Here is a 12,520-nt window from a genome sequence, read left to right as displayed (position 1 = left end):
TTGGTACACACAGCGACAACCTCTTGCAGCAACATTGGCTTCAAACCGACTGCTCATAGAGTCGAAACGAACTTGTATGCACAGGTAACTCATTGCATGTTCCTGCAACCTCGTGCCAAAGTTCATCAGCCGTAGGGACTGGTGGATGTTTGTGTCCCAGTCTCTCGATCACCTGCGTATAGATGTTTTCAGTGGGTAAGAGATCCAGAAAACGTTCTGACCACGACAACATTCGAACACATTCTGTAGCTAGATAGATCAGGACAGCACGGGAATCGTGAGGTTTTGCGTTTTCTTCCTGAAAGTTAACGCCAGTCTTGCATGCCACAGGTAAGTCATTCCATGCTCCTTCAACCTTAATCCAGTGTACGTCAATCGTAGGGGCTGGCCTATGTTTGCGTTCCACTCTCTCGGCCACCCCAAGACAGATGTAGTGGGTGGTGGAGAGAACTTTCATCTGATAAATTCCACCTGACAACATGGCACCATTCTACAGTGAGGTGACAAAGGTCATAGAATATCTCCTAATATCGTTGAGACCTCCATTTCCCCTGCGTAGGCAGGAACTCTACGTGACATGAGCTCACCAAGTCGTTGGAAGACCCCGCAGAAATACTGAGATATGCTGCTTCTGCAGCCGCTCATAACTGCCGAAGTGTTGCCCGTGCAGGATTTTGCGTACGAACTGCCCTCTCAGTCATGTACCGTGAATGTTCAACTGGCGATCTGGATGGCCATATCACTCGCTGAAACTGTCAAGAATGTTCTTCAAAGCAATCGTGAGCAGCTGTGGTTCGGTGACATGGCGCATTATCATGAAGTCCATGAATGGCTGCAAATAGTCTCCAAGTATGAGATTTTCACTCTGCAGCGGAGTGTGCGCTGATATGAAACTTCCTGGCAGATTAAAACTGTGTGCCCGACCGAGACTCGAACTCGGGACCTTTGCCTTTCGCGGGCAAGTGCTCTACCATCTGAGCTACCGGAGCACGACTCACGCCCGGTACTCACAGCTTTACTTCTGCCAGTATCTCGTCTCCTACCTTCCAATTGGTAGGTAGGAGACGAGATACTGGCAGAAGTAAAGCTGTGGTAAGGTAGGAGACGAGGTACTGGCAGAAGTAAAGCTGTGAGTACTGGGCGTGAGTCGTGCTTCGGTAGCTCAGATGGTAGAGCACTTGCCCGCGAAGTCGAAGGTCCCGAGTTCGAGTCTCGGTCGGGCACACAGTATTAATCTGCCAGGAAGTTTCATATCAGCGCACACTCCGCTGCAGAGTGAAAATCTCATTCTGGAAACATCCCCCAGGCTGTGGCTAAGCCATGTCTCCGCAGTATCCTTTCTTTCAGTAGTGCTACTTCTGCAAGGTTCGGAGGAGAGCTTCTGTAAAGTTTGGAAGGTAGGAGACGAGGTACTGGCAGAAGTAAAGCTGTGAGTACCGGGCGTGAGTCGTGCTTCGGTAGCTCAGATGGTAGAGCACTTGCCCGCGAAAGGCAAAGGTCCCGAGTTCGAGTCCCAGTCGGGCACACAGTTTTAATCTGCCAGGAAGTTTCAGTCTCCAAGTAGCCGAACATAACCATTTCCACTCAATGGTCAGTTCATATGGACCAAAGGACCAAGTCCATTCCATGTAAACACAACCCATACGATTACGAAGTTACCACAAACTTTGTTAACAACTTCGGTGCATGGCCAAATTCGAACGCAACAATCAGTTTTTATCGACTGAAATCGGGACTCATCTGACCAGGTTATAGTTTTCCATCCGTTTAGGGTTCAACCGATATGGTCACGAGCCCAGGAGAGGAGTTGCAGGCGATGTCGTGCTGTTAGCAAAGTTACTCACGTCGGTCATCTGCTGCCATTAATGCCAAATTTCGCTGCACTGTCCTAACGGATACCTTCGTCGAATGTCCCACGTTGATTTCTGCTGTTATTTCACGCAGTGTTACTTGTCTGTTAGCACTGACAACTCTAAGCTAACTGCGCTACTCGCGGTCGTCAAGTGAAGGCCATCAATGACTGCGTTGTCCGTGGTGAGAGGTAATGTGTGAATCGTGGACGTACTATTGAGCGGGGATGTTTACACGAATATTTTTAAGTGATACTGAATGGTTCACTTGATATGTCTGTCGCCGGTAGCAGGCGAACGATACAAAACCTAGTATCCACACCATGCCAAATGCACGTGCAGTCAGCACACAACTACATCGTTCCAGTGCTCTTTCGAAAGGGATTGAGCAACAATCCTTGGCCAAACGGATGCTTGTGAGATCCCCTTGGTCACGTCCTCAACATCAATGGCGATGGACGAGCGACAGCAGATTTAATTATTCTTAGAGCTCACTTCCTTTTTGCAATTTTGGTATGGTTCAAATGGCTCTGAGCACTATGGGACTTAACATCTGTGGTCATTAGTCCCATAGAAGTTAGAACTACTTAAACCTAACTAACCTAAGGACATCACACACATCCATGCCCGAGGCAGGATTCGAACCTGCGACCGGAGCGGTCACGCGGTTCCAGACTGAAGCGCCTAGACCGCACGGCCACACCGGCCGGCCGCAATTTTGGTATGAATAATAGGGGGTGTTTCAGGGTGAAAATAACGCCAGAGGCTATAATTTCATCGACTGGTTCGTTTCCTCCTATACAGATTCTCATCTGTCTTCAATAGACTGACTGATCGGCGTTCCACACATTCCGCATGGAATCGAATGCTGGACCTTCGGAGCAATGATCAGCGACGCTTAACACAGCACCAACAATCCGCTAAGCTTTCTCAAATTCTAGATGAGACGATAATGAAAATAATTCTTTTCCATAACTTCCACCCAGTTCTTGGAAACAAATAGCTCGGTCATTCGTCATGACGACCAGATGTCATTCAGAACTTACACAATACCTCTGTCTCTGACGCCAACGAGATATCACAGGCTCAGGTACTAGAACTTCAAAACGGGGTTTCACCTCCATGTACACTCTCTATCTGTCTCACGTACATATGAGTCTCTTAAGTCTGTTCCACGTAGTTTCTTGATTAATTTGTATGTTAATTGCTGAGGAAATATCTCTTCAAAATTGAATTACGCCCGTACGATAACTTTGTTGTTGATGTATCGGATGGAAGAAAAGTTTGACAAGACCTGTTATGATCTGGTATCTCACGTTTTCCGGCACAGCTGAGGGGCAGTTTACTTTCGGGTGTGCAATCGAAACTATAGTTGGCCGAATTCAAATTGTCTTGGGTTGAGATTGCTTGGTTGCTTATATGTTTGGCAACTGAATTTCCACTTCTTGTGCAAAAATTTATAGGTACCATTGTAATTTTTCTGTCTTGTCTTAGCTATGAAAACAACCATCGATGCATTCGATTTAACTGTCTTAGAGCAACAACGGAGAACGTAAATGCAGAGGTCGGGAGACAGTTTCAATGCGAGTTCACTATCCTAATGTCATCTCTGTCGATTCATTTGTCCAAGGGAAAAATACTAACGCTTTTTATTTTGAAATTAGTCTTGTTGCAAGTGTACAGTATCACTAGCAAATGGCTCACTAACTCAAAAGTCCCGAAGACTCAGATGTTGAAAGTGTCTACCATTGACTCTGTTTATACTGTTTACAGTTCGCGTGATACATAAGATTTGTGAAGTCAAGCTACCTCACGGTTTAAACATTATGACCTGTACAACTATCTAAGTGCATATTAACTTGTGAGGCAGGGTCCTTCAGATGAGATACAAGGATAACTACTTTGTTGTAGAAATAAATTTAGTCTAAAAAGTCAGACATTTAGCCGTCAGCATCAATTGCTTAATTATAGCAGCAATACGATTTATATCGATGATTTAAAATATAAATCGGCGGTGTCATTAGAATTGCGTCACAGTCGGACAAGGTTCTGAATGCAGTCCCTCTCGAATATCAGTTAGTGGTCCTTGAGTACGGCGTGGTCATATATCGATGGCATACCTAACTATGGAAATGAATGTGTAACAGGTCTGTTTTGAGCTACAGTTATTCTCTGCTGTGGTGATACCCCTGAAACGGCTTGCTCGGGTGCAACATGTATCTCGGGGTACTGCTTCTGGCATCTGCGTCCCCTCATTGCCCCAGGCGCCGAATGTAATCCAACTTCAGAAGTGCATTACCATACATCAACTCGAGTTCCAACTCAGCGAACGAGTTTATGGATAAGAGACTTGATTCTGGATAGAGCGGAACGCAAATGAAAAGCATAAAATAGCTGAAAGACGACAGTCGTTTTCGCAAGGAAATCTTTTCTCGCTTGTTTTTGTGACAGCATTCTCACTGCCAAGTTAGGGGAAGAAGATGGAAAGTAACTTGGCTTTGACACTTCCACTGCAGTCATTCTCTATAACTATCAGTGTTTCCGAGCGTGCGTTCTGAGTTCAAGCACAATCTGCATAATTTATACCAAAGGCAAGACACTGCGTGATGGTAGTTGTGATATTATAGACGACGACGACAGTAAAACGCAGTTTCTAAACACGGTTTTCTGAAATCCCTCCATCAAAAAAGCTACAGTAAACATTCGAAGATTCCAATCGGGAACAGCTGCCAACATGAGTAATTTGGGAGCACATACCTTTGATGTAGCTAAGCAACTACAGTCACTTTACGAGAAGTCATCTAGTGAAACTGAAGCTAGATTAGAGATTTCCTTGGAAGCGTTATAGATTATATGCTGTTCTTAATCTCTACACATAAAAGGAAATGTAATGACTGACTCAACGGTGCCCAGGAGAAACCGTTAAGTATAGAAACTTGAAATTACGAGAAGTTGTTGATCTTATACTTTATGCATCAACTGGTAAGGGATTGTTGGAAATTACACTCTTACGGGAGTGAAACAGGGGATGAACATTTATATGAAAATATTTCTTTATGAGGGAACTAAATCACTGAGAATTTGTACATGGCTTCTCGCCGAAAACAAAAAATACGACTTTCAGCATTTTTGGAGATTGAATCCCTTAGAAGGTGAAATGGTGGGTGAAAGATCTTTAGAAAATAGTTATTAAAAATTACTGAAGAATTTTTAAATGCCACATGCATGAAAACTGGTACGGTATTTGTTTTCATAGTTAGAAATTTTAAAAAAATGTGTGTTTCAGTATTTTTGAAAACGCAACACCTAATGGCGTAAAATAGGGAATGAAAGGTTTTATGAAAATATTTCATTACGAACGCAGAATCGCTTTTTTTCAGAAATAAATTCGGAAAAGAAAACGCTTGAATGGCCTTAATTGGTACGAAAAGTAGAGACGATATTACATTTTGTGAACTAAATCAGAGAAAGCAATTTAACAGTCACCGCTACAAATCGGCTGTATCAGAATTGCATGGAAAAAGACGAGATCTTTAATACAATAATTTTTCAGTAGGCCTAATATATGTTTATAAAATTATCTTTGTTGTCATAACCACGCAAACTAATCATTATTGATGACAAAATAGATATCACGTTTAGATGCGATTTTTATGTATGGACATTTAAGTTTGAGATGAAATCATTCACTACTGAGTTTAAGACTGGCGAAAATAACTGTAGTCACTTATCCGATTTGTCTGTTTCTCTAAATCACTGTAGGAAATTAAATTTCTACTGGACGGTGTCTAGGTTTACATCCAAGCAAACCATGAAATAATTTAAGCAAAACCATATCATGAAACAACGTCACGATTCGAATGAATCGAATACGCATGTGTACTGCAAAGACTGACAGGCATGTAAAGGTTCACCGATTCCTTCACAGTGCGTGGCTTTACACGTGAGTAATTCGATTAAGAAAACACAAAAAAAAGATCTGCACCTGCCTTTTTATATTATTTAGCGGACAATCTTAACAGCGCTCTTAGATTGTTTGCTAATGACTCTGTTGTTTACCGTCTTGTAAAGTCAAGAGACTTAGACAAGACATCTGAATGCTGCGATGAGTGACATTTGACACTGAACAGCAAAAATTGTGACGCACTCCACGCGAATACTAAGAAAAAAAAAAACGCAAATTTTCAGTTACAACATAAATTACATAAATTTAAATGGATGGGGGTACTTTGTGTACCACTGTTCCTTCTCCTCTTTCTTGTTCCAGTCGTTAGTAGTTTGAGGGAAGAATGACTACCGGTTAGGCTCCGTGTGGGTTCGAATCTCTAATAATGAGAATCGTCATACAGAAAATGTTGTAGGGAAAGTAAACCAAATACTGCGTTATATATGCAGAACAGTTAGAATGTGCAACAAATCTATTGAAGATACTTCCTACACTATGTTTGTCCATTTGTGGAGTACTGCTGCGCCATATTGGATCCTCAACCAACTAGTGTCATCGAAGGGCATTGAAAAGTTTAAAAAGTAGCGCGGCTGGTATTATCCCGAAATAAGAGGTAGACGGTCACGGGTATGTTACGTGAGATGGGGGATGGGGGTGGTAATCATTAAAACAAAGGCCTCTCCTGTTGCGGCGAAATCTTTTCGCGAAATTTCAATCACCATCTTGCTCTTCTGAATGCTAAAAGTTTTATTGGTCTCCATCTACAATGAGGGAAACGGCAACTGATAACAAATAAAAGAAATCAAAAGGCGTGTCGGAACATTCAGGTGTTCATTTTCCCACGTGCAATTCGAGAATGTAAAAAATGGTTCCAATGGCTCTGAGCACTATGGGACTTAACATCTGAGGTCATCAATCGCCTAGAACTTAGAACTAATTAAACCTAACTAACCTAAGGACATCATACACATCCATGCCCGAGGCAGGATTCGAACCTGGGGTCGTAGCGGTCACGCGGCTCCAGACTGAAGCGCCTAGAACCGTACGGCCGCACCGGCCGGCCTCGAGAATGTAACGGTGTGGAAATGGTTGGGTACATTCTTTGCCAATGTATGAATTGCCAAATAGTCATGTAGATGCAGCGTTGAAAGATGCTAAAAATATATTTTCTGAGAAATTTCGGCAGTTATACCACAATGATACAGAGAGATATGATATTTTTCAACAGTAATGGAAGAGAAAATACTAAAAAAAGAGAATTGTCAATCAACATCTAAAACGTGGGTTGAGTCACTTCAGCGTACTGAAGCATGTCACACGCAATCTTTGAGCTATAACAGGGTAAAGGTTTTATTTTTTATTTGATTAAAGATATTCGTTTCAGCCCTTCTGGTACAGTTGCATGCAGAATACGTATGTATGGTTCTCCAAAAGAATAATCATAACTAAACAGAAACTGCATTTACCAATAAATATGCAAGACATGTTCAAACAGTAGACCCAAATTATTGTCACCAACTTGTTTCTTTCGCTGCAACAACGATTTAATTCTGACGAAAAAGGCAGTATTCCGTTTCATGACGTCAAATCCTTGCTCTTTTTCGGAAATCAAGTCAGGAGTGGTACCAACTGTAGTGATATACACTATGCTCTTGAGATCGGGGCAAAGTAGGAGTCCACGTAGACTCAGCTGATAATTTTGTCGGTCTCTGAATAGGCTGCACTCACCTATTCAGCTTGCATTGCGGCCTATAGATTATTATCTTGAGTGGTCAATAATTATACATTTCTTACACGAGTTTTTCACACACTGCAGCGGAGAGTGAACAGCGTATTAAATCTGCTTCAACTCGAAACCCGAATGTGGCGTTTGCGATCCAGGCACGAGTCACGGTCCGCTGACACAGATTCATTTCTCCAGGTACATCTCACCTGTATGCAAGACTCCGCAGAAGATCTCCTGCATACCTTCTTTGTAACTTATGGTAAGAACGCCTTCACGACAAAAAAATAGGTTCGGCTCAGTCCAGGGGATGTTACCATAGTACTCTGATTCTACACAAGATCCCTCTGAAAAGCAACAATCCTAATTCCTTCTCCAGTTCGAACTGGAGTCCATCTGTAATGTTCTCTCTGACTTCCATTCTTATTTTTCCAGGGACAGCAAACATTTAAAGGATTGCTGCCCCCGGCGGATGTACCGGGTGATCAAAAAGTCAGTATAAATTTCAAAACTAAATAAATCACGGAATAATTTAGATAGAGAGGTCCACATTGACACACATACTTGGAATGACATGGGGTTTTATTAGAAGCAAAAAAAAATACAAATGTTCAAAAAATGTACCACAGATGGCGCTTCATCTGATCAGAATAGCAATAATTAGCGTAACAAATGGTTCAAATGGCTCTTAGCACTATGGGACTCAACTGCTGAGGTCATTAGTCCCCTAGAACTTAGAACTAGTTAAACCTAACTAACCTAAGGACATCACAAACATCCATGCCCGAGGCAGGATTCGAACCTGCGACCGTAGCGGACCTGCGGTTCCAGACTGCAGCGCCTTTAACCGCACGGCCACTTCGGCCGGCAATTATCGTAACAAAGTAAGACAAAGCAAAGATGATGTTCTTTACAGGCAAATACTCACTATGTCCACCATCATTCCTCAGCAATAGCTGTAGTCGAGGAATAATGTTATGAACAGCACTGTAAAGCATGTCCGGAGTTATGGTGAGGCATTGGCGTCGGATGTTGTCTTCGACCATCCCTAGAAATGTCGGTTGATAACGATACACTTGCGACTTCAGATAACCCAGTAGTCAATAACCACACGGACCGAGGTCTGGGGACCTGGGAGGCCAAGCATGACGAAAGTGGCGGCTGAGCACACGTTCATCACCAAAAGACGCGCGCAAGTGATCTTTCACGCGTCTAGCAATAGGGGGTGTTTTTTTTTTTGGTTCTAATAAAACCCCATGTCATTCCAAGCATGCGTGTCAATTTTTACCTTTCTATCTACATTATTCCGTGGTTTATTAAGTTTTCAAATTTATACTGACTTTTTGATCACCCGGTACACCCGGTATATTGATAACGAGAGTGAGGCGTGTGCGTTGACCTTTATACACCTCAAAGGAGGATGTACATAGGGACTTCAGAAAATAAGTTACTCGTATCATCCGTATAATATTTTAGTAAAAATAGTAATATTTTATGTTACGAAGCCACAAAAGAAATAACGTAGGTATATAAATACAATTGAATAAAATATTGTGACAACGAATGTTATCAATTGGCGTACTGCTAAGGTCTGCACAATAATTCTTTAAGCACTCACTTAGTCCAGCGTACATAAATATTGTAAAGTTCAATGTTTTACCTTTCCGTCTTTGTTTTCTTCCCCGTGTGTCTAAGTAGTCAATATTATTTTCAACAGTTTTTTTTTTTACGTGTAGACGCAAAGAAAGCGAATCGGAAACTGTAATCTTATGCCGTATTGGTTTAGCATTGACTTGCTGTATTATTATTTCATAAATAAAACTACGACACACAAATAAATTTCTTAGATGACAAAGTGTTTGGAGAGCCAAACACGTCGTCATTAGTTCCCACAGGTCAAAAGTTTGGTTCGTCTTATGTTAGCGACAACCCAAAAGACGAGATCATCATCTCGAACATACAGAATAAGACAAGAGAACGTATGTGACGAAAAAGCGTCGTACAACTTCACTTTTCTTTTATTTTTTTTTTTTAATAAACTCACAGCCATTTGACTTTTATGCCATTTTCAACTGATTGGTTTAGCTGTTGATATTTAAAAACATCCTCAAATGTCTGGCTAGGCAAGTCATTAAACAGTTTTTGATGTTGCTGAGCAACAGTCCTACAATACACAAACAACAATATAGTCAAATGAGAGAGTGTTCATTTAAAAATTATTGTATGACTGTTGTTCAGCAACAACAAAAATGTTTACTATTCCTTTACATCAATGTTTCTCTTGCAAACTCCAATGGTTCTAATGACTTTGTTACAGAAGATACAATTATTTTTCACCTATAAATAAGTATTTTTCTTTTACACTATTGCAGAATAATCATTTCCCTTCACAAAATTTTCACGATCTACTAGTAACACAAGAAGAGCAGAGCCTTGATGGAAGAGAACACGCGTTGTGAGTCTTCTGCAGACGCGGTCCCGCTTCACCAAGGAGACCAAGTTCTTGACAGTGTGCGCTGGAACTGGTGCGGCAACTGGACACGAACTCGAAAGTTTAACTACACAAACGGTACGATTCCAGAGTTAAACTCGTCTAAATTCCACACAGATTCACTGCGGAATTGTGGCGGTATATGGACCAAACGCAGTTCGCGACCAGCCGTAGCGAAACGGTGCTAACAATTTGAACAATGCCGCGCGGGCCTTTAAGATGCTCATCGGGAAGTCCAGACCTGCGGAGGGGGAGAGGGGTGGGAGGAGACATTTTCCAACGATTACGAAGCTCACACTGTCAGTCTCGAATGGTTCCATGATGAAGGAATGGATTTCTATCGTCGACGTATTGGATGACTGGCAGAACGTCCTGACCGTTTTACCGGGTGATCAAAAAGTCAGTATTAATTTGAAAACTTAATAAACCATGGAATAAGGAATAATCTAGATAGAGAGGTAAAAATTGACACACGTGCTTGGAATGACATGGGGTTTTATTAGAACCAAAAAAAAAAGTTCACAAAATGTCAGACAGATGGCGTTGGACAGCAAAACGTCAGTGACTGCGCATGACAATCGTGTATAAAAGGAGCTGTAATGAGAAAGAGAATCAGATGCGCCGGCAGTCGCAGCATGTTGATGTTACCTGAAAAGGCGCTTGTATTGAAGCTGTATTATCAGAATAGGGAATGTACTAGTTCAGCGTTACGATCCTATCGCCATAGGAAGGAGATTCGAGCGGGTAACGATCCGTTGACAAATGCAGCTGTAGCGATATTGATTTCGAAGCTCGAAGCGACGGGTTGTTTAGACGATAGACCCCGTAGTGACCGACCGAGCACAAGGCGTAATGCTGCTGAGATAGTTCAGGAAGAAATGGAGATTGTAGCGGGTTCGTCTATGCACGGGAAAGTCAGCGCTCGTGCATTCGCACGTCGCACCGGCATTCCATACACTACTGTTATGGTTGGCACTTAGGCGTACCCTCCGATGCTATCCATACAAAATCTATCGGCATCATGAACTGTTACCTGGTGATTTAGTGAAGCGGACGGCATTTGCGGTGTGCGTGTTTCAAGAGATGGCGGAAGATGACGATTGGTTGAGTAACATGTTGTGGACCGACGAAGCTCATTTCACGCTCCGACGGTCTGTAAAACGTCCACAACTGCAGAATCTGGGCTACCGAAAATCCTAGAACTGTCGTGGAAACTCCATTGCACGAAAGTCACGGTATGGGTTGGATTTACCACATCTACCGTTATCGGGCCTTTTTTCTTCAAGGAAATGCGTGATTCTGGTTTTGTAACTGCTACCGTGACGGGTGAGAGGTACGCCGATACGTTACAGAATCGCATCATCCCCAGCCTGGCTGATAAACACCTGCTGGAACGTAAGATGTTTATGCAGGATGGCGCTCCACCCCATATTGCTAGACGCGTGAAAGATCTCTTGCGCGCTTCGCTTGGTGATGATCGTGTGCTCAGCTGCCACTTTCGTTATGCTTGGCATCCCAGGTCCCCAGGCCGCAGTCCGTGCGGTGATTGGCTTTGGGGTTACCTGAAGTCGCAAGTGTATCGTGATCGGCTGACATCTCTAGGGATGCTGAAAGACAACATGCGACGCCAATGCCTCACCATAAGTCCGGAGATGTTTTACAGTGCTGTTCACAACATTATTCCTCGACTACAGCTATTGTTGAGGAATGATGGTGGACATATTGAGCATTTCCTATAAAGAACATCAGCTTTGCTTTGTCTTACTTTGTTATGCTAATTATTGCTATTCTGATCAGATGAAGCGCCATCTGCCGGACATTTTTTGAACCTTTTTATTTTTTTGGTTCTAATAAAACCTCATGTCATTCCACGCATGTGTGCCAATTTGTATCTCTCTATCTATATTATTCCGTGATTTATTCAGTTTCAAATTTATACTGACTTTTTGATTACCCGGTATATAGAGGCTTTGCGATGATGGTACAAAGTAGTGTCATGTGTCTGCGCCACTTCGACGTGCAATGCAGCATTCAATAGAAGTACTTGGCCTGCAACAATGACGTGTAACTTAAATTTAGAAGTCCAATTGTGTTGTTGGAAACAGTTTCTGTGGCAATTGATATCTAGTTAAACACAAGGAAGAAGGTATTGGAATAACAGTGTTGTGACTGTAGGCCTATTACGTTTCCTACAAGAATGATACTCCCCAGGCACGCATTCTGCTATTATCTTTATCTTTGGTTCCATTCAGTCCTCTCAACAGTCAACAATACCCGAGAGTTCCAGAAATACATTAATTGAAATTGTTGCAACTCATTTATATCTTATTCTGTTGCATCATCTTCATAGTACTCCCTTTGAGAACGCGTGCTCCTATACTAACGGATCCAGGAAGTCTTCTTGGTTAGTATCATTTAAAACATCTTTCAGGGCTGCGCTTAAGTCTCCTCCAGTGTAACAAATCATCGTCCCTTGTCTATCCCCCTCTAGAAGAAGAAGAAGGCAGATG

This window comes from Schistocerca serialis, chromosome 4, assembly GCF_023864345.2.
Source record: "Schistocerca serialis cubense isolate TAMUIC-IGC-003099 chromosome 4, iqSchSeri2.2, whole genome shotgun sequence".
NCBI lineage: Eukaryota > Metazoa > Arthropoda > Insecta > Orthoptera > Acrididae > Schistocerca > Schistocerca serialis.
The sequence above is the reverse complement of the archived record's forward strand: the minus strand, read 5'-3'. Positions refer to the sequence as shown.